The sequence below is a fragment of the Geotrypetes seraphini genome, chromosome 4, assembly GCF_902459505.1.
Source record: "Geotrypetes seraphini chromosome 4, aGeoSer1.1, whole genome shotgun sequence".
Lineage (NCBI taxonomy): Eukaryota > Metazoa > Chordata > Amphibia > Gymnophiona > Dermophiidae > Geotrypetes > Geotrypetes seraphini.
This window is the reverse complement of record NC_047087.1, coordinates 176156988-176177320: the sequence shown is the minus strand read 5'-3', so window position 1 is coordinate 176177320 and position 20333 is coordinate 176156988. Positions and strand designations below refer to the sequence as shown.

The 20333-nt window shown below is 44.2% G+C and overlaps 1 long non-coding RNA gene across 1 annotated transcript in view; it reads left to right on the top strand.

The window, feature by feature from the left end:
- Positions 1 to 20333, top strand: part of LOC117358839 — a 37780-nt gene that overhangs the window by 13287 nt on the left and 4160 nt on the right. The window contains exon 2 of the long non-coding RNA XR_004539104.1: positions 19997 to 20250. This is a non-coding gene — a long non-coding RNA (uncharacterized LOC117358839). The remainder of the gene's footprint in view (positions 1 to 19996; positions 20251 to 20333) is intronic.

Here is a 20333-nt window from a genome sequence, read left to right as displayed (position 1 = left end):
ACTTTAAATTCAGCCATCGCGGGACCTTCCTGCAACTCCCTGCAGCTGACATTCCATCCCCTCCAATGTCGCTTCCTTGTTCCAGAGCAGAGCCGACAGCCATGGGGAGGTTCAGAAAGGTCCCACAATGGCTATGTTTAAGTTTACAGCTGCTACTGGTTTGAGAAGCATAGAGCAGCCGTGGGGAGATGAGGGGGTTAGGATACTGGATGGCCCTGAGGTGGAGGGAAAGAGAAGGGAGCAGGATACTGGCATGGAAGGGTGATGGAGGGAGAGGGAAGTGAGATGGAGGGAGAGGGAAGTGGGGTGGAGGGAGAGAGAGGCACTGCTCCATCTCTGATGTACACAGCTGCTTCAGCTGCCACTATGGCACTGCTCCATCTCTGGATGTACATAGCGGCTTTGGCTGCTGTACAGAGAAACTTTGCCTGTTTCACACTGCTCTATCTCTGGATGTACAGGGTGAATTTGGCCGCCTGTCAGATGCTCTTCATCTCTGGCTCTACAGAGCGGCTTCGGCATCCTGTTTGGCAATACAGATTCGAGAGACTGCATTGAGGGTCTCCCTCCAGGATTGTCAACCAGCTTCACCTCCAGAGAGGTGCCCCCTCTTTCAGTCGGGGTTTTGACTGAAGTGTCCAGGATTGTCAAACAGCTTCACCTCCAGAGAGGTGTCCCCACAATTGTGGAGTTATTACCAATCCTTGGGGGGGGGGGTTTCCTAGGGAAGACATTCCTCTTTTGCTAAATTGGATGAAGTATTCCTGGCTATACTACCCTCCCAAAATAAGCTTGCCACTTGATACAGAATGGGGAAGGAATTTAAGCCTGTAGCTTTTCTTACTCATTTAGCTGATGATTGGGGAGAATTGTATCAGAGGGCAAGCTCTCCCATAGCTTTCTTATGACCACTAAGATCACACCCAATGTTTGGGTTGCAAGAGATCCATCTGTTCTTGCATAAGCCTACATTACTAGTTTCAGGGGGAAGTAGATGGGGCTGTGAGAGGATTAATTTTGTCCCTGCTGAAGGGTTCTCAAGGGAACACTGATACATCACTTCTTGGAATGCCCATCCTTGCACAAATTTTGGCCAGACATGTTGTCCAACTAGCTGGGACTATAAGGTCCTCACTGGAATGGTGTTGTAAGACTTTGCTGTTAGAGCAAGGACTGCCATACCTTTGCAGGCAGTTTCTTTTGGTGGCTCTCAGACTTGCTAAAAAAGTTGTGCTGCAGCATTGGGTGGGAGACACTTTGCCTTCAGTTCAACAGTGATTGGCAGTTATGGCACAGATGGGAGAGTGGGGATACAGGAAATTGGAAAACTCCAGGAGAGAGTGCTATACATTATCTAAATCAATGGAAACATTTTTAGATAATGTGTGAGGGAAGCCTTGATTACAGGAGGGTTGGTTGGGGATTGCTGGGGGGTTGGGGGGAGATATGCAAAATGAGCTGGGTGCAATTCAGGTTGCACATTTTTACTGGTCCTGTATGCTTGTGTTTTATTGAATAGGAAGTGGGATTTTTGGGGGGGGATTTTCAGCCACGGCTTTGAACTGGACGTTTCCTTTTTTTTATGGCAGCTACCAAAGTTTGGTATGCTTTAATATCCACAGGATATCTCGTGAAAAGCACAAGAGCCAACACTTTACCTTGTACAATCGGAAACTAGCATTAGTGATTGGACATAGCTATTAACTTAAAGCACACTGAGGCGCCATTTTTGGTTTCCAATACACAGCTTCACATCGGTTACTGTCTTTAACAGGTAATACAGAATGAGTGGAATTGCTGTAATGTCCCTTTGAGTTTTGGTAAAAAGTAATCCTTTATTTATCCCAGGACAAGCAGGCAGCATATTCTTGACTGATGGGTGACGGCACCGACGGAGCCCCGGTACGGACAATTTTAGAGTGATTGCACTCTAAGAACTTGGAAAGTTCTGGTAGGCCGCACCGCGCGAGTGCCTTCCCGCCTGACAGAGGCGTGCGGTCCCCAGTTTCTTAGTTTCCGTGGAGCTAAGAAGACGCGTTTCTCTCAACGGCCATTGTGAGAAAATCTTTTTGACTTCCCGCTCGCGTAAACTTTTAAAGGAAATATTATTTCCTTCCTTTTTTCTTTATTTTCTTTCTTTAAAAAAAAAAAAAAACATTTGTTTTTCTTTTCTTCTTTTTTCGGATTCGCCCCGGTGAGGCCTTTAGCCACCATCGAAGCCTCGGCCTTCGATTTGGCTGAAGCCGTTTTTACATTCATGCCCCCTCAACCCGGGTTTAAGAAGTGCCAGCGGTGTGCACGACCAATTTCACTCACTTACCCACATAATTGGTGTCTACAGTGTCTTCGTCCCGACCATCGAGCTTCTACCTGCACCCGCTGTGCGACTCTAAAAAAGCGAACTCTGAAAAATTGTGAAATCCAACAGAGATTGCTTTTTGGTGCCGAGATGTCTGACTCTACGACATCGGCTCCCGCACAGTCGGCACCCACCTCATCGACGCCACGCGATACCGCGTCGGCGTCGACTGCTTCAGGTAAGCCGGCTAAGAAGCCTTCCCCGTTGGAGCGTCCTCCGGTCTCGGTGGCAGCGAGCCCAATCCTGCCGACTTCGAGGCGCCCACGGAAGCGCTCCGCCCCAATAGAGGTGAGCCCCTCGACATCGGGTTCCTCATCCTCGGGGCGTAGAGCAGCACCGCAGGTACTGCAGAAGAAAAAGGCGGTACCGGTGCCTTCACTCGAAGAACGTATAGCTGCTGTTCTGCAAGTACAGCTTAAGGAACAGTTGCAACACCTTCTTCCTTCACTCTTGGCACCGAGCCTTCCGGTCCCGGTCCGGTCTGAGCCACTGGTACCGACAGTGGAACGCCCTATTTTATCGGCTTCCACTTTGTCGGTACCGGTTCAATCTGCTTCCTCGGTCTCCATGCCGGTTCTTGCACCGGAGCCGAGAGCTCACCATCAGGCTGTACAGACTTCGGCTCCGGTGCATCCAGTAACATCTCCCGGTACCAAGTCGATCAGGTCAGGGAAATCGCTTCGCAAATCTCGTCACCTAGAACCCTCCACACCAGAATCTCGGGACCGGAGTTTTCAAGTTCGAGATCCTGATTTGTGGGGTGATTCAGAGGATCCTCTTCTTTCTGAAGGGGAATGCTCTTCTGGTGATGAGGACCCTTCTGCTTTGGGACCTTCCTCTAGACCAGATGTGTCCTCTTTTTCTTCTTTTTTGAAGGAGATGTGTGATTCTCTCTCCATCCCCTTGGAGGCTGAGTCAAAGAAATCCAAAGCTTTTCTAGATGCACTGGATTTTGACCAGCCTCCAAAGGAATACCTTAAGTTACCTCTCCATGACATCTTGAGAGAGACCTTTTATAAAAATTTAGAATCTCCTTTAACTGTACCTGGAGCTCCCCGTAAGTTGGACTCTTTGTATAAGGTCATTCCCATTCCTGGGTTTGATAAACCCCAATTACCTCATGAGTCCCTTTTAGTTGAGTCCACACTCAAAAGGTCTAAGGGGGCTAGTGTGTATGCTTCAGTCCCTCCTGGCAGAGAGGGTAAATCCATGGACAAATTTGGAAAACGGCTGTACCAGAATGCGATGTTGGCCAACCGGTCAGGAAATTACGCATTTCATTTCTCATTTTATTTGAAACAGCTTATACAAAATCTGACTGTTTTCGAAAAATATCTCCCCGACCGGAAGAAATCTGCTTTTCACCAAATTTGTTCCTCCCTTTTGCAGCTTCGTAAGTTCATGGTCAGATTAATTTATGACACTTTTGAACTGACCTCCAGAGCCACAGCTATGTCAGTAGCCATGCGACGGCTAGCCTGGCTTCGAGTTTCCGAACTCGATATCAATCATCAGGACAGGCTAGCCAACGCACCTTGTTTGGGGGATGAGCTGTTTGGAGATTCCATGGATTCCACTACTCAAAAGCTATCGGCTCATGAAACTCGGTGGGACACTCTTCTTAAAACTAAGAAGGCAACTCCACCTACCAGGCCTTTTCGTCAACACTCGGCCTACCAACGAAGATTCGTGGCCCGTCCTCTGCCACAGAATACACAACAGCCTAGACGTCAGAGACAACAAAGACCAGCTGCTAGACAGGCTCAGCAACAGCAGCAGGTGAAACCTCCTCCTTCACAAAAACCTACTCAACCCTTTTGACTTGGTTCTCCAGAACATAGCCAGTCTTGTTCCTTCTACCCAACTTCCACAGCCTATAGGGGGACGCCTTACTTACTTCATCAGCCGTTGGGAATTCATCACGTCGGATCAGTGGGTCCTCAACATCATCCGACACGGCTACTCTCTCAACTTTCAGACACTTCCTGCCCAAAGTCTGCCAAGAGAGTCTGCTTTGAACACTCCTCAGGTTTCACTCCTTCTTCAGGAGGTTCAATCCCTCCTCCTTCTGAACGCCATAGAGGAAGTTCCTCTAGATCAAAAGGGGCAGGGATTCTACTCCCGTTATTTCCTAGTTCCCAAAAAAACAGGAGATCTCAGACCCATCCTAGATCTTCGCGATCTCAACAAATGCTTGGTCAAAGAAAAATTCAGAATGCTCTCTTTGGCCACTCTTTACCCTCTTCTCAATCAAGGCGACTGGCTATGTTCCCTCGATCTCAAAGAAGCATACACTCACATACCGGTCAACCCGGCCTTCAGACAGTATCTCCGCTTCATGATCAATCATCGTCATTACCAATACAAGGTGCTGCCCTTCGGTCTTGCCTCCTCTCCAAGGGTGTTTACCAAATGTCTCATTGTGGTGGCTGCCTTTCTACGCTCTCACCACCTTCAAGTCTTTCCTTATCTAGACGATTGGTTAATCAAGGCCAATTCATCTCAAACAGTGCTCCTGGCCACCAACCAAACCATCCTGTTTCTACAGCTTCTGGGGTTCGAGATCAATCTACCCAAATCTCATCTCATCCCCACTCAGAGACTTCAATTCATTGGAGCGGTACTAGACACAATCCTCATGAGAGCATTTCTGCCATCCAACCGTCTTCAAACTCTTCAATCTCTATGTCAACAGGTGCTTCCACAACGTTCCATCTCTGCCAAGCAAATGATGATACTCTTGGGTCACATGGCATCCACAGTCCATGTCACACCCCTCGCACGTCTTCACCTGCGCACTCCTCAATGGACCCTGGCTACCCAGTGGTCCCAAGCGACGGATCCTTGCTCACGACACATATCTGTGACATCATCTCTTCGTCAGTCTCTACAATGGTGGTTGATATCCTCAAATCTCTCCAGAGGTCTTCTGCTCCATCTACCTCCTCATCAACTAGTCATCACCACCGATGCCTCCCCTTATGCCTGGGGAGCTCATTTGAACGAGTTCCAAACTCAAGGCCTTTGGACAGCCCAGGAAAAGATGCATCACATCAATTTCCTGGAACTCAGAGCGATGTTTTATGCCCTCAAGGCTTTCCAACATCTTTTCTTTCCTCAAGTTCTCCTGCTGTGCACAGACAATCAAGTTGCGATGTACTACATCAACAAGCAGGGTGGGACGGGCTTTTGCCTCTTGTGCCAGGAAGCCCAGAAGATCTGGACTTGGGCCATAAATCACCATCTGTTCCTGAAAGCTATCTACATTCAGGGAGAAAAGAATTCCTTAGCGGACAAGCTCAGCAGAATTCTCCAGCCTCACGAGTGGACACTCGATCCTTTCACTCTACAGTCCATCTTCGCTCAGTGGGGCACTCCTCAGATAGACCTCTTTGCAGCTCCTCACAATCACCAGCTGCCCCTATTCTGCTCCAGACTCTACTCTCCTCACCGTCTGGCAGCGGATGCATTTCTCCTCGACTGGTCCAATCTGTCCTGTACACTTTCCCTCCTCTGCCTCTCATGTTGAGAACCTTGTTCAAGCTCAAGAGGGAACGAGCCACCATGATTCTGATTGCTCCGAGGTGGCCCAGGCAACATTGGTTCTCCCTTCTACTTCAACTCAGTTCCAGGGAACCTTTTCTTCTTCCACTGTTTCCTTCTCTGCTTACACAGCATCAGGAGACACTTCTACATCCCAACCTCTGCACCTGACAGCTTGGTATCTCTCGGGCTGACGTCTCATGATACTCTTTTGTCTCAGCCCGTTCGTTCCATTCTAGATGCCTCCAGGAAACCAGCCACTCTGCAATGTTACCATCAGAAATGGACAAGATTTTCTTCCTGGTGTCTTCTTCACCATCTTGATCCCACTTCCCTGGCAGTGGAGACATTGTTGGATTATTTGCTTTCTTTGTCTGACTCTGGCCTTAAGTCTTCTTCCATCAAAGTCCATCTCAGTGCCATTGCTGCCTTTCATGAGCCGGTTCATGGATAACTTCTCTCAGCTCATCCCCTGGTGTCCAGGTTCATGCGGGGTCTTTTCAATGTGAAACCACCTCTTAAAGCCCCGCCTGTTATCTGGGATCTCAATGTGGTTCTTTCCGCCTTAATGAAGCCTCCTTTTGAACCTTTGGCTACCACTCCTTTCAAGTTTCTCACTTGGAAGGTACTTTTCCTTATTGCCCTTACCTCTGCCAGGAGAGTCAGTGAGCTACATGCACTAGTTGCAGATCCACCTTTCACAGTCTTTCATCATGACAAGGTGGTTCTGCGTACACATCCAAAGTTTCTCCCTAAGGTTGTTTCTGAATTCCATCTCAACCAATCCATTGTTCTGCCTGTCTTCTTTCCGAAACCTCATTCTCATTCTGGGGAGCAGGCTCTACATACTTTGGATTGTAAGAGGGCTCTAGCTTACTATCTAGAGCGTACGAAACCCCACAGATCAGTTCCCCAATTCTTTCTATCCTTTGATCCGAATAAATTGGGACGTCCTGTTTCTAAACGTACGTTGTCTAATTGGCTGGCAGCGTGCATTTCTTTTTGTTATGCTCAGACCGGACTGACACTGGAAGGTTCTGTCACGGCCCATAGAGTCCGAGCGATGGCAGCATCTGTAGCTTTCCTCCGTTCCACTCCTATTGAGGAAATCTGCAAGGCTGCTACTTGGTCCTCAGTTCATACTTTTACATCTCATTATTGTCTGGATACATTCTCCAGACGGGATGGACACTTCGGCCAATCTGTTTTGCAAAATTTGTTTTCCTAATGGCCAACCTTCCCTCCATCCCTCTCTTTTGTTAGCTTGGAGGTCACCCATCAGTCAAGAATATGCTGCCTGCTTGTCCTGGGATAAAGCACAGTTACTTACCGTAACAGGTGTTATCCAGGGACAGCAGGCAGATATTCTTGCGTCCCTCCCACCTCCCCGGGTTGGCTTCTTAGCTGGCTTATCCTAACTGGGGACCGCGCACCTCTGTCGGGCGGGAAGGCACTCGCGCGTGCGCGGTGCGGCCTACCAGAACTTTCCAAGTTCTTAGAGTGCAATCACTCTAAAATTGTCCGTAACGGGGCTCCGTCGGTGCCGTCACCCATCAGTCAAGAATATCTGCCTGCTGTCCCTGGATAACACCTGTTACGGTAAGTAACTGTGCTTTCTCTGCAGTGGCATGAAGAAACGATCATTAGTCAGTGAAACGATGACCACTGTTCGCTGCATTGAGTAGACTGAAATAAGCACAGCGTGTTGTAAAAGCAATTAGAAGGCAGACTGAACGAGAAGCTATATAGATAAGCACTTTTCTATTTTTTCAATAGCTAGTGAAATCGCAATACACATTTGGCCAATGATAGAAGGGTGCAGGGGAGCTAGTATCTTTGACAGCTCTCCCCTTCACAGCTCCGGGACAGTGTTATCTCCCGCAGCTTCTGAGGCCTATTTCCGCTTTAAGGGAAACATTAAGGCACTACACTCAGTTTCCACTGGAGTTTATATTTATTTGTTTGAGAACCTACAGTTGCCTTAAGCAAGAGATATCTTCCCTCGCTGTTCCTCATTACCCGTTACACCTGCCAAGGGAGATCCGCTGACAATGCGATTAACACACCCCAGGACTTTTTTCTCTGTTGGTTAGATGCAAAGTATACGGAGAGGAAATTTATTATTACAACAATATTTCTCATGGACCGATAACAAATATGTTTCCTGTATAAAAACTACATGAGTTTATGATCTAAGTAGATCCCTAAGCAGAAGATAACACTTTAAGTGGGGAGTTCAGACAAGTATTTTAATATTGTCATGAAAGCAATAACATAAAAGGAGATCATTCAGCACCACTAAAGAAGACCTAATAAAATGACCCAGAGATGGAAGTAATATAAAAGGACAGTCACTAGATATCAGGGGGAGCCAAAGAAAACCCCAACCCACCTATACCCACCCTCCAAAATCTAAAGTTTTATAGGAAAACATTCTTCTGGTTTTCTCTTGAATCTTCCGAGACCTAACCAGGAGTATGAGTGCATGAAGAAGCTGGTCATCGTTGCCACATAGGCTCTAGGCAGCATAAACACCTAAAAGAACAACAGAACAATGTCAGTAGTCCAATTACTTCAGTCTATCTCCCAACACACCAGAGGTCCACAAGAGTCAGGTCTCAGTCTTTGGAGGGTTCATAGAGGTGTTAGATTGTTGGTGACACAGCCGATTGTTGCCCTTGATGACTCATTGCCTTTTGGGTTGTACATTCAAGATGGAAGGCCTCGATGGCAGGGATGTTGAAGAAGAGCCTTGTTGAGGAAAGATATCCTGGGCCTTCTGCACAGATCGAACCTGATGTTTCCCATCTTTGTAGAATATCAAGGCGAAAGGGTGACACCATTTGTATTTGATGTTCATCTCATGAAAAAGCAGTGTGAAATGCTTTAGATCTGTGCAACAACAGATCATCGTGCTGGAGAGATCCTGGTATATTTCAAATGGGTAAGAGTCCCAGGCAAAGTTTTCCATTTTCCAAATGGTGTGAAGAATGCAGTCTTTGACTTTATAGCTAGCCGCAAAATCTTTGGGGTGATTGTTTCTCGGCATACCCAGGATGCGGCAAGCCCTGTTAAGCTGGATAGTCTGTGCCTCCACCTGTAACGGAGAGCTTGCAATTTGTTGAAATGTGTTCACAGTCAGTGTAAGTCAGATTCTCGGGCAAGCCCCAAAAAGCACAATTACTTACCGTAACAGGTATTATCCAGGGACAGCAGGCAGCTATTCTCACATATGGGTGGCATCATCCACGAAGCCCGGATGCGGACGCCTCACAAGCAGACTTGCTTGAAGAAACTCGAAGTTTTGAATCGCCCGCACCGCCCATGCGCGAGTGCCTTCCCGCCCAGCACAGGGTGCATCGCCTCAGTTCAGATAGCTAGCAGAGAAGCCAACCAGGGGAGGTGGGTGGGTTGTGAGAATAGCTGCCTGCTGTCCCTGGATAACACCTGTTACGGTAAGTAACTGTGCTTTATACCGGGACAAGCAGGCAGGTATTCTCACATATGGGTGACCTCCAAGCTAACCAGAATGGGATGGTGGAAGTGTTGGCAATTTTGGAGAATAAATTTTGTAATACTGTTTGGCCAAACTGTCCATTCCGTCTGGAGAAAGTATCCAGACAATAGTGAGAAGTGAAGGTATGAACCGAGGTCCAAGTAGCAGCCTAGCAAATTTCCTCAATAGGTGTAGATCTGAGGAAAGCTACTGAAGCTGGCTTTGCTCTGAATTTATGGGCTGTGACTTTACTGTGAAGGGGTAATCCATCCTGGGCATAGCAGAAAGAGATACAAGCCACCATCCAGTTGGAGATGGTACGCTTAGAAATAGGATGTCCCAACTTATTTTGATCGAAGGAGACAAAAAGTTGAGGAGCAGTTCTGTGTGGTTTTGTGCGTTCCAAGTAGAAGGCCAAAGCACATTTACAGTCCAGAATATGAAGAGCTAATTCTCCAGGGTGAGAATGAGGCTTTGGAAAAAACACTGGAAGTACGATGGATTGGTTGAGATGAAATTCTGAGACCACTTTAGGTAGGAATTTAGGATGAGTACGAACCACTTTGTCATGATGGAACACAGTGAATGGTGGGTCAGTAACCAAAGCTTGCAGCTCACTGACTCGTCGAGCAGAAGTGAGGGCAATGAGAAACACCACTTTCCAAGTGAGATACTTCAGATGAGCCTTATCAATTTGTTCAAATGGAGGCTTCATGAGTTGAGTAAGGACGGTCTGGGATGGATTGGAAGGATACTCTCCTGGCGGAAGCTTTGGTGGAATCTGAGTGAAATGAAGAGAGTATCCTTTATTGATGATGGTAAGCACCCAGAGGTCACCTCTTCATCACATTTTTTCCCAGTGGGGAACACCACAGATAGACCTCTTTGTAGCTCCCCACAACTACAAACTGCCTCAGTTCTGCTCCAGGATATACTCTCCTCACCACCTCGAGGCAGATGCTTTTTTTTCTGGACTGGACAAATTTTTTCCTCTACGCATTTCCTCCATTCCCTCTCATTCTCAAGACTCTGGTCAAGTTGAAGAACGATCATGCCACCATGATTCTAATCATTCCTCGGTGGCCGAGACAACCCTGGTACTCCTTTCTACTTCAACTCAGCACCAGGGAGCCATACCTTCTACCAGTTTTTCCTTCTCTGCTTACACAGAGTCAAGGATCTCTACTTCATCCCAACCTGCAGTCTCTACACCTGACAGCCTGGTACCTCTCAACATAACCCCTCTTCAGTTTTCTCAATCTGTAAGACGTTTTAGAAGCTTCTAGGAAACTTACCGCTAGACAATGCTATCACCAAAAATGGACTAGATTTTCTACATGGTGTTTTTCCCATCATAAGGAGCCTCAGCATTCCTCCTTATCTTCTGTTTTGGACAATCTTTTGCACTTATCCAATTCTGGCCTCAAGTCTACTTCTATACGAGTCCATCTCGGTGCAATTGCGGCTTTTCATCAGCCTATTGAAGGGAAACCCCTCTCTGCTCATCCATTGGTTTCCAGATTCATGAAAGGATTTTTCAATGTCAAACCGCCTCCTGTGGTTTGGGACCTCAATGTTGTCCTTACTCAACTCATGAAGCCTCAATTTGAACAAATTGATAAGCAGTGTTCTCCCCAGAAATTTTTTCCAGCCGGGTGGCATGAAAAAGTAGCCGGGCGGGGAAATTTGGTAGTGGAGAAAATTAAATGTATACTATTTTTATTACTTAATTATTATTATTTTCCAATGCTCGATATGACTTCCTTTTTTAAGGTTTGACACTTGTGACAGAATATTTTTACTAAATCTAAGAAGTATCCAATTCTAGAAGTGAATAATTAGATATTCACCCTCTTTCAAATGGTATAGAGCTTTAAAAAAGGGAAATGCGTTAATGAAGTCATTAGGTTCAATCTAACCATTTATTTCTGCATGAATTTAAACAACTAAAAAAAAAAAAAAAAGATAAATATAGCTCATCCAGTCATACAAGAAATGGCTGTACAACACCTCTAATAATGTTTTGATCACTAGGTTCCTTCCTGAGGTCTCACTGAGGATATAAAATAGATGCTATCCCCACTTCCAGAACTCTTCCACATAATTTAGGGAGAGGTGTTACTGAGCCTTGAAGGGCACCTGTGTGATTGATCTTTATCTGCTTCTTTTTTATTTTGCTATAGTGCAAAGTAAGAGCTAGGGCAAAACAGTATAGGTAAAGTTGCAGGTAATAATTAGCAATGTATTAAAAATATTTTATTTTTATTTGCTTATAGTGTCATTTGAAAGCTGCTTGATGATAATACAACTTTAATTTAATTCTTTATAATGTGTGTGTCTGTGTGTTGGGGGGGACAACACCTACGTCAACAGTAAAGTTAGAACAGGGTCATTAAATCCAGTGGTGTACCTAGTATATATGACAGCCAGTGCTAATTATTTTTTTAACAACCCCCTCCTCTATATAAAAAAAGATATTTTTAGTAATAATCCATGAGTCACACAATAAGGGTGCACATAGGAAAAGGCAGCATCTTAAACACTGCAGTGAGCACTAGAACACCAACACACGCATTGGAAAACTAAACAAACCAGATCCTACAGTCAATTGATCCTGTAGTCGATGCTAACAGAAAGCCATGTCCTTTTCATACACACAGAACACAGATACACCCTCGCCCAATATGGAATAATCACAAACTAAAAATAGAAATATGTAGTCAAAAGTTAAACTGAACCAAGAAACCAGACTCTGCATACAATGCAACACCACAGAAACAGTGACACATGTCCCCTAATACTGTGCAAAATATAAAGACAGTAGATGTAAATTTGAAAAAAAACTTCTACATAACAGTCACCACTTTACAAATTAACAAATAGAAATAAAACAAATAATGAGAAATATGAAAATACCATTTTATTGGACTAATCCATTTTTCAATTAGCTTTCAGAGGCCAAATCTTTCTTCAAGACAGTACAGTAAACAGCTGTTATGGTATCCTGTCCTGATCTGAGGAAAGGGGTTTAGTTCCCCCCCAAAATTGCCTTATTTCCATTTCCTATTGATAAATTTTAATCAATACAGTTACAATACTACTTGATTCTACGTAAAGCAAAAAAAATATATTTTTTTTCTACTTTTTGTCGTTTCTGCTTTAGTCATCTTCTCTTCACTCTCTTCTTTCTATTCAGCATTTGTCCTCGCTCCCTTCCAGGCAACATCTGTCCTCTCTCTTTGCCCCTTCCATCCAGCCTCTACCCTCTCTCTACCCCTTCCATCTACTGTCCACCCTGTCTCTGCCCCTTGCATCAACTGTCCACCCTTTCTGCCTTTTCCATCCAGTGTCTGCTCTCTCTCTGTTCCATATGGTATCTTCCCTCTTTCTATGTCTCTTCAGTAAACTCTATATCCTGTGCCCTTTCTCTCCTTTGTACATGATTTATTTCAGCTTCAACCCCTCTCCATTTTTTGTCTCCACCCTTCCCCTATGCTCTGGCATCTCTCTCTTCTCCTTTCCTTCCTTGCCACTCCACCCCATGGTCTGACATCTCTATCTCCTTCCCTTCTCTCCCCCCCTCTCCTGTATCTGCCTCTCTCTTTCTCTCCGTCTTTCTTCTGTGAGGAGATCATGTTGATCTTGAACACTGAATAATTCTTCCATATTCCCCATATCACTGAACTGTAGTCTGGTCCAGCAGACTGCTTTGGTACTATTACATGCATCAGCTTTCCACACAGAATGCCACAAGTCTCTATTTCTTGTGCTGTGTTTACATCTGCCAGCAGCAGAAACTTGTGAGACAGATCCCTTGGCAATACTACACTTCGGAGCCCTTTGACTATCTGGTTCTGTATGGCTGCAGGCTTTAAAACTCTGTTTACTGGAGGAGACTGTCCAGCATACATAGTTGCATCACTCTTAAGGATCTAATCAGAGATTACATTAGACAAGGTGGTATTTTTAGGCATGGAAAAACAGGACATGTTCTCCTCAATCTGCTCAGATGCCCTTTAATGTTCGTCTGATCTCGGGCTAAATCTTGCCTCCTGAGCTAATCTTCAAAGGAGAGCGGAGTGAGAGCCATATCGGCAGTGACATCCGTTTTGGGCCGCATGTTGTGCAGGGCTGGACTAAGGCAAGTTGTAAGCTTCCTTCCATCGCTGATCTATCTTCCATAAGTCAGCAATGGAGGGAAGCTTACAACTCGCTGCTCTTGCTTGCTTCGGGCCTTCCTCTTTGCCGGGTCCTGCCTTTATGGAAACAGAAAGTAGGCAGGACCCGGCAGCGAGGAAAGCCCGAAGCAAGCAAGAGCAAGTTGTAAGCTGACCTGTCTCCTATAGCGAACCCATGCTCCGGGGCATGAAGCCTCCATTTGAACAAATTGATAAGGCTCATCTGAAGTATCTCACTTGGAAAATGGTGTTTCTCATTGCCTTCATTTCTCCTCGAAGAGTCAGTGAGCTGCAAGCTTTAGTTACTGACCCACCTTTCACGGTGTTCCATCATGACAAAGTAGGTCTTCGTACTCATCTGAAATTCCTACCTAAGGTGGTCTCAGAATTTCATCTCAACCAATCCATCGTACTTCCAGTGTTTTTTCCAAAGCCTCATTCTCACCCTGGAGAATCAGCTCTTCATACTCTGGACTGTAAACGTGCTTTGGCCTTCTACTTGGAACGCACCAAACCACACAGAACTGCTCCTCAAGTTTTTGTTTCCTTCGATCCAAATAAGTTGGGACATTCTATTTCTAAGCATACCATCTCCAACTGGATGGCAGCTTGTATCTCTTTCTGCTATGCCCCGGCTGGATTACCCTTTCATAGTAAAGTCACAGCCCATAAAGTCAGAGCAATGGCAGCTTCAGTAGCTTTCCTCAGATCTACACCTATTGAGGAAATTTGCAAGGCTGCTACTTGGTCCTCGGTTCATACCTTCACTTCTCACTATTGTCTGGATACTTCCTCCAGACGGGATGGACAGTTTGGCCAAACAGTATTACAAAATTTATTCTCCTAAATTGCCAACACTCCCAATGCTCGATATGACTTCCTTTTTTAAGGTTTGACACTTGTGCCAGAATATTTTTACTAAATTTAAGAAGTATCCAATTCTTGAAGTGAATAATTAGATATTCACCCTCTTTCAAATTGTAAAGAGGTTTAAAAAAGGGAAATGCGTTAATGAAGTCATTAGGTTCAATCTAACTATTTATTTCTGCATGAATTTAAACAACAACAACAAAAAAGATAAATATAGCTCATCCAGTCACAAGAAATGACTGTACAACACCTCTAATAATGTTTTGATCACTAGGTTCCTTCCTGAGGTCTCACTGAGGATATGAAATAGATGCTATCCCCACTTCCAGACCTCTTCCACATAATTTATGGAGAGGTGTTACTGAGCCTTGAAGGGCACCTGTGTGATTGATCTTTATATGCTTCTTTTTTATTTTGCTATAGTGCAAAGTAAGAGCTAGATCAAAACAGTATAGGTAAAGATGCAGGTAATAATTAGCAATGTATTAAAAATATTTTATTTTTATTTGCTTATAATGTCATTTGGAAAGCTGCTTGATGATAATACAACTTTAATTTAATCTATATACTGTATATAAAATCGGAGGTGTGTATGTGCTGCGATCACGCAAAAACGGCTTGACCGATTTGAACAAAACTTGGTATGCAGATCCCTCACTACCTGGGATGATATGTTCTGGGGGTCTCGCGGCCCACCTGCACACGTGGGCGGAGCTACAAACAGAAAATCAGATTTCACCCATTCATGTCAATGGAAAAAATGTAACAAGCTGCCATTCTCACTGTAATTCAAAAACGGCTTGACCGATTTGAACGAAACTTGGTATGCAGATCCCTCACTACCTCGGGTGATATGTTCTGGGGGTCTCGCGGCCCACCTGCACACGTGGGCAGAGTTACAAACAGAAAATCAGATTTCACCCATTCATGTCAATGGAAAAAATGTAACAAGCTGCCATTCTCACAGTAATTCAAAAACGGCTTGACCGATTTGAACGAAACTTGGTATGCAGATCCCTCACTACCTGGGGTGATATGTTCTGGGGGTCTCGCAGCCCACAACTCTATGTTGCTTGTTCAAGGGTGGGTTCACCCAAGAATTTATATGTTCTTGCTCCAGGAGGTGAAACTAAAATTGTTGTTTATAATCACGTTTTGCGTTAGTTATATTGTATTCATTTTGTCAAATATTTCACATTATAATTTGAATATTGTACTTTTTATTAAGCTGTAAAAAAATAATTTCATTCACCACTATAAAGTATCTTTATTTGAATCCATTTACAGTGCTATTGCTATAATTAAATACCCGTGCAACGCCGGGGCATCAGCTAGTTCTTTATAATGTGTGTGTCTGTGTGTTGGCGGGGACAACACCTACGTCAACAGTAAAGTTAGAATAGGGTCATTAAATCCAGTGGTGTACCTAGTATATATGACAGCCAGTGCTAATCATTTTTTTAACAACCCCTTCCTCTATATAAAAAAATATATTTTTAGTAATAATCCATGAGTCACACAATAAGGGTGCATCTAGGAAAAGGCAGCATTTTAAACACTGCAGTGAGCACTAGAACACCAACACACGCATTATAAAACTAAACAAACCAGATCCTACACAGTCAGTTGATCCTGTAGTCGATGCTACCAGAAAGCAATGTCCTTTTCATACACACAGAACACAGATACACCCTTGCCCAATATGGAATAATCACAAACTAAAAATAGAAATATGTAGACTAAAGTTAAACTGAACCAAGAAACCAGACTCTGCATACAATGCAACACCACAGAAACAGTGACACATGTCCCCTAATACTGTGCAAAATATAAAGACAATAGATGTAAATTTAAAAAAAACTTCTACATAAGTCACCACTTTACAAATTAACAAATAGAAATAAAATAATGAGAAATATGAAAATACCATTTTATTGGACTAATCCATTTTTCAATTAGCTTTCAGAGGCCAAATCTTTCTTCAAGACAGTATAGTATACAGCTGTTATGGTATCCTGTCCTGACCTGAGGAAATGGGTTTAGTCCCCCCCCAAAATTGCCTTATTTCCATTTCCTATTGATAAATTTTAATCAATACAGTTACAATACTACTTGATTCTACGTAAAGCAACAAAAATTTTTTTTTTTCTACCTTTTGTCGTTTCTGCTTTAGTCATCTTCTCTTCACTCTCTTTCTATTCAGCATTTGTCCTCGCTCCCTTCCATGCAACATCTGTCCTCTCTCTTTGCCCCTTCCACCCAGCCTCTGCCCTCTCTCTACCCCTTCCATCTACTGTCCACCCTATCTATCTCTGCCCCTTGCATCCACTGTCCACCCTTTCTGCCTTTTCTATCCAGTGTCTGCCCTCTCTCTGTTCCATATGGTATCTTCTCTCCTTTGTATATGATTTATTTCAGCTTCACCCCCTCTCCATTTTTTTGTTTCCACCCCTCCCCTATGCTCTGGCATCTCTCTTCTCCTTTCCTTCCTTCCTTCCTTCCCACTCCACCCCATGGTCTGACATCTCTATCTCCTTCCCTTCTCTCCCCCCTCTCCAGTATCTGCCTCCTGTCTTTCCCCTTTGGTCCAGGTCTCTCTCTTTCTCTCCGTCTTTCTTCTGTGAGATCATGTTGATCTTGAACACTGAATAATTCTTCCACATTCTCCATATCACTGTTCTGTAGTCTGGTCCAGCAGACTGCTTTGGCACTATTACATGGGTAATAGTAAATTCATTATGCATCAGCTTTCCACACAGAATGCCACAAGTCTCTATTTCTTGTGCTGTGTTTACATCTGCCAGCAGCAGAAACTTGTGAGACAGATCCCTTGGCAATACTACACTTTGGAGCCCTTTGACCATATGGTTCTGTATGGCTGCAGGCTTTAAAGCTCTGTTTACTGGAGGAGATTGTCCAGCATACATAGTTGCATCACTCTTAAGGATCTGATCAGAGATTACATTAGACAAGGTGGTATTTTTAGGCATGGAAAAACAGGACATGTTCTCCTCAATCTGCTCAGATGCCTTCAAATGCCCTTTAATGTTCATCTGATCTCGGGCTAAATCTTGCCTCCTGAGCTGATCTTCAAAGGAGAGCAGAGTGAGAGCCATATCGGGCGCGGGCCGCAGTGAGATCCGTTTTGGGCCGCATGTTGTGCAGGGCTGAACTAAGGCAAGTTGTAAGCTTCCTTCCATCGCTGACCTATTTTCCATAAGTCAGCAACGGAGGGAAGCTTACAACTCGCTGCTCTTGCTTGCTTCTGGCCTTCCTCGTTGCTGGGTCCTGCCTTCACGGAAACAGAAAGTAGGCAGGACCCGGCAGCGAGGAAAGTCCGAAGCGAGCAAGTTGTAAGCTGACCTGTCTCCTATAGCGAACCCATGCTCCAGGGCGTGTGCATGCCGACTTCCCTTCTCTTCCCCCCTCGGGACGTGACTTCCGGTTTTGGAGGGAAGAGAAGGGAAGCGTCATGCACATGTTAAAGCCCCGGAGCATGGGTTCAAGTCGCTTGCTGGCTTAAAGTCAGGCTCCTGCGATTCAGGCTGTGCCGAGTCAGCCCGGTAAATCTCCAAGCCGTTGAGGTTTTGTTTTTTTTTTTAATGTTGAGCAGAAGGCGGCAGCAGCAGCAAGATTGCGATCGAGATTACAGCCGGACGGTCATCTAAATTAGCTGGGCGGAGCGCCCGGCTGAAAGGCCCTGGGGAGAACACTGCACTTCATATATGATGGTTCTTAAAATATTTCCCAAATAGTTAGGTATAGAGAGTTTGATAGGTGGGGGAGGGGAGTTCAACACACACTTTTTTTTTTCCAGTTTACTCTCAAAAATCTCAGCTAACAGTCATCAGGTGACATGATTTCTGAAACATTTGTATAATATATAGATATGAAAATGTTTTCAATTCATTATTTTGTAAAAAACAAACAAACAAACCATGAAACACTTAAAAAACAAAAGGAGGTTGTGAGGCTGAAAGCCCCTCTGCATTCCCTGGCAGAAACTCAGCCTTATCTTTATCAGCTTCTATGCATTCCTCCCCTTCATCTTTGAATTTCACAGTGCCACTTTTGCACTTCCTCCTATCACTAATATATCTAAAAAATGTCACACCCCTCCTTTTTTTTACCGTGTATGCTATTTATTCTTCTATTTGAATCTTTGCTTTCCTGACTACTCGATAAGGCTCTCTTAACTTTTCCTGATTTTTGCCTTTCTTCTTCTTTCTGCAGTCTTTTGTAGTTTTTGAAAGCTAATCTCTTTTTCCTTACCTTCTCAGCTACTATTTTTTTTATTCAATTTTTATTATCATATTATTCACAAGTAATACAACTTGTTAAAGTAATACAGAGTCATAATCCAACATACAAAATGTCATAATATTAAAGAAAAATAAAATCTTAATGGAAATAACTCTCTTAGACCTCAATTTTAAACAAAAGGAGCGATCTAAATTACAGTGTTGGAAGATAATAGGCTTTATTTATAGCTGGTATTTGTTCTGGTGGAAAAGACAAGTTCTCCACCAGGAATTTTTTAAAGACTTCAATTGACAGCATAGTTGGGATTTTTGGACAGTTCAATACTCTCAGGTTCAGCCGACGATTGTAGTTCTCAATCATTTCTATCTTACATGAAATAGAGGTTTGGACTGCCCTAGTGTAGCCCTCAGCGACTACTTTTGAGAACTAAAGTGGTCTTCTTTTCCTCTTACTTTTACTTACTTTCCTTACAAAATGAGTTGTTGATCTTACAATACATTTTCCTACTTCTTCCAGATGTTCCCATCCAATTCCTTGACATAATTCCCCATCTGAACAAAGTTTGGTGGTTGTTGTTTTTTAAATAAAGTCTAGAACAGACATGGGCAAATTACAGCCCGCAAGCCATATCCAGCCCACCGACCACAAGCCCTATATTCCTCCCTCCAGAGCAGCATCAGGCTGCCAGCACTAAACCGGCTGTTTCGCCATCTTCTCTTGTCGGGGAATTCCCTCTGCCGCATCACTGATGTCATCAGTAACGCGGCACACGGAAGGCCCTGACAAGAAGGCCGCAAAGCAACCTGCTTAGAGTGCTGCTGGCCCTGGTTAGTATGCAGTGCACATAAGGTGCTATAGGAGGCCTGCCTGAATGTTTGAAGCACATTTGACAAAACCCCTGAAGGAAGCCAGAATGCATGATGAAAAAGTGTCCTTCATTGGGTTTGACATAAGAAATGCTTAACTGATAGCTAATTTGGAGATTCGTATAAATTTGAAATTAATTTGCGTAAATCACAAAGACAATTTAAATATTTTAAAATAAGTCACATTTGGCATCAATTCATGCAAAATAGTTGGGAGTTTAAAGACCAATGAAAGAAACTTGATCCACTTTAGAGGCAAAAACTATATGAAGACATCTGTCTTGCTGGTTATGATGTCTTTTTCTCCCTCAGCTATATGATGTGAGCATTCAACTATATTCATTCTCTGTCCTTATTGAAAATTGTAGTTTTCCTAGAAGTGTATGACTGAAATTATTTGCATTTCTTCTGGGTGCTATAGGAGACCCCCATCTGAATCCTAAAAGTGCAAAGAGGCTGCAGGGGAGTAGGTTTAGAATTTCCAATTCCCCAGGTGTGTAGCATGCTATGCCTGGTCCTGGGGCTCCCATGACCCTGTAGTTTGGAGGTTGAAGCCAAAGCAAACAAGCCATGGGGCAGGCATGACAGTGAGACAGAAGAGACTTCAAGCAACAACAGCAGGCAGCTGCAGGGCAGAATATAACAGTGCAGGAGCAACAGCAAACTTCAACCAAGGTAGGCAAAATGGTTATATGGAATTTAAAAGAGATGCTATCTCCTGAGCTCTTTGGTACTACTACTAGACAGGCAACTTACTG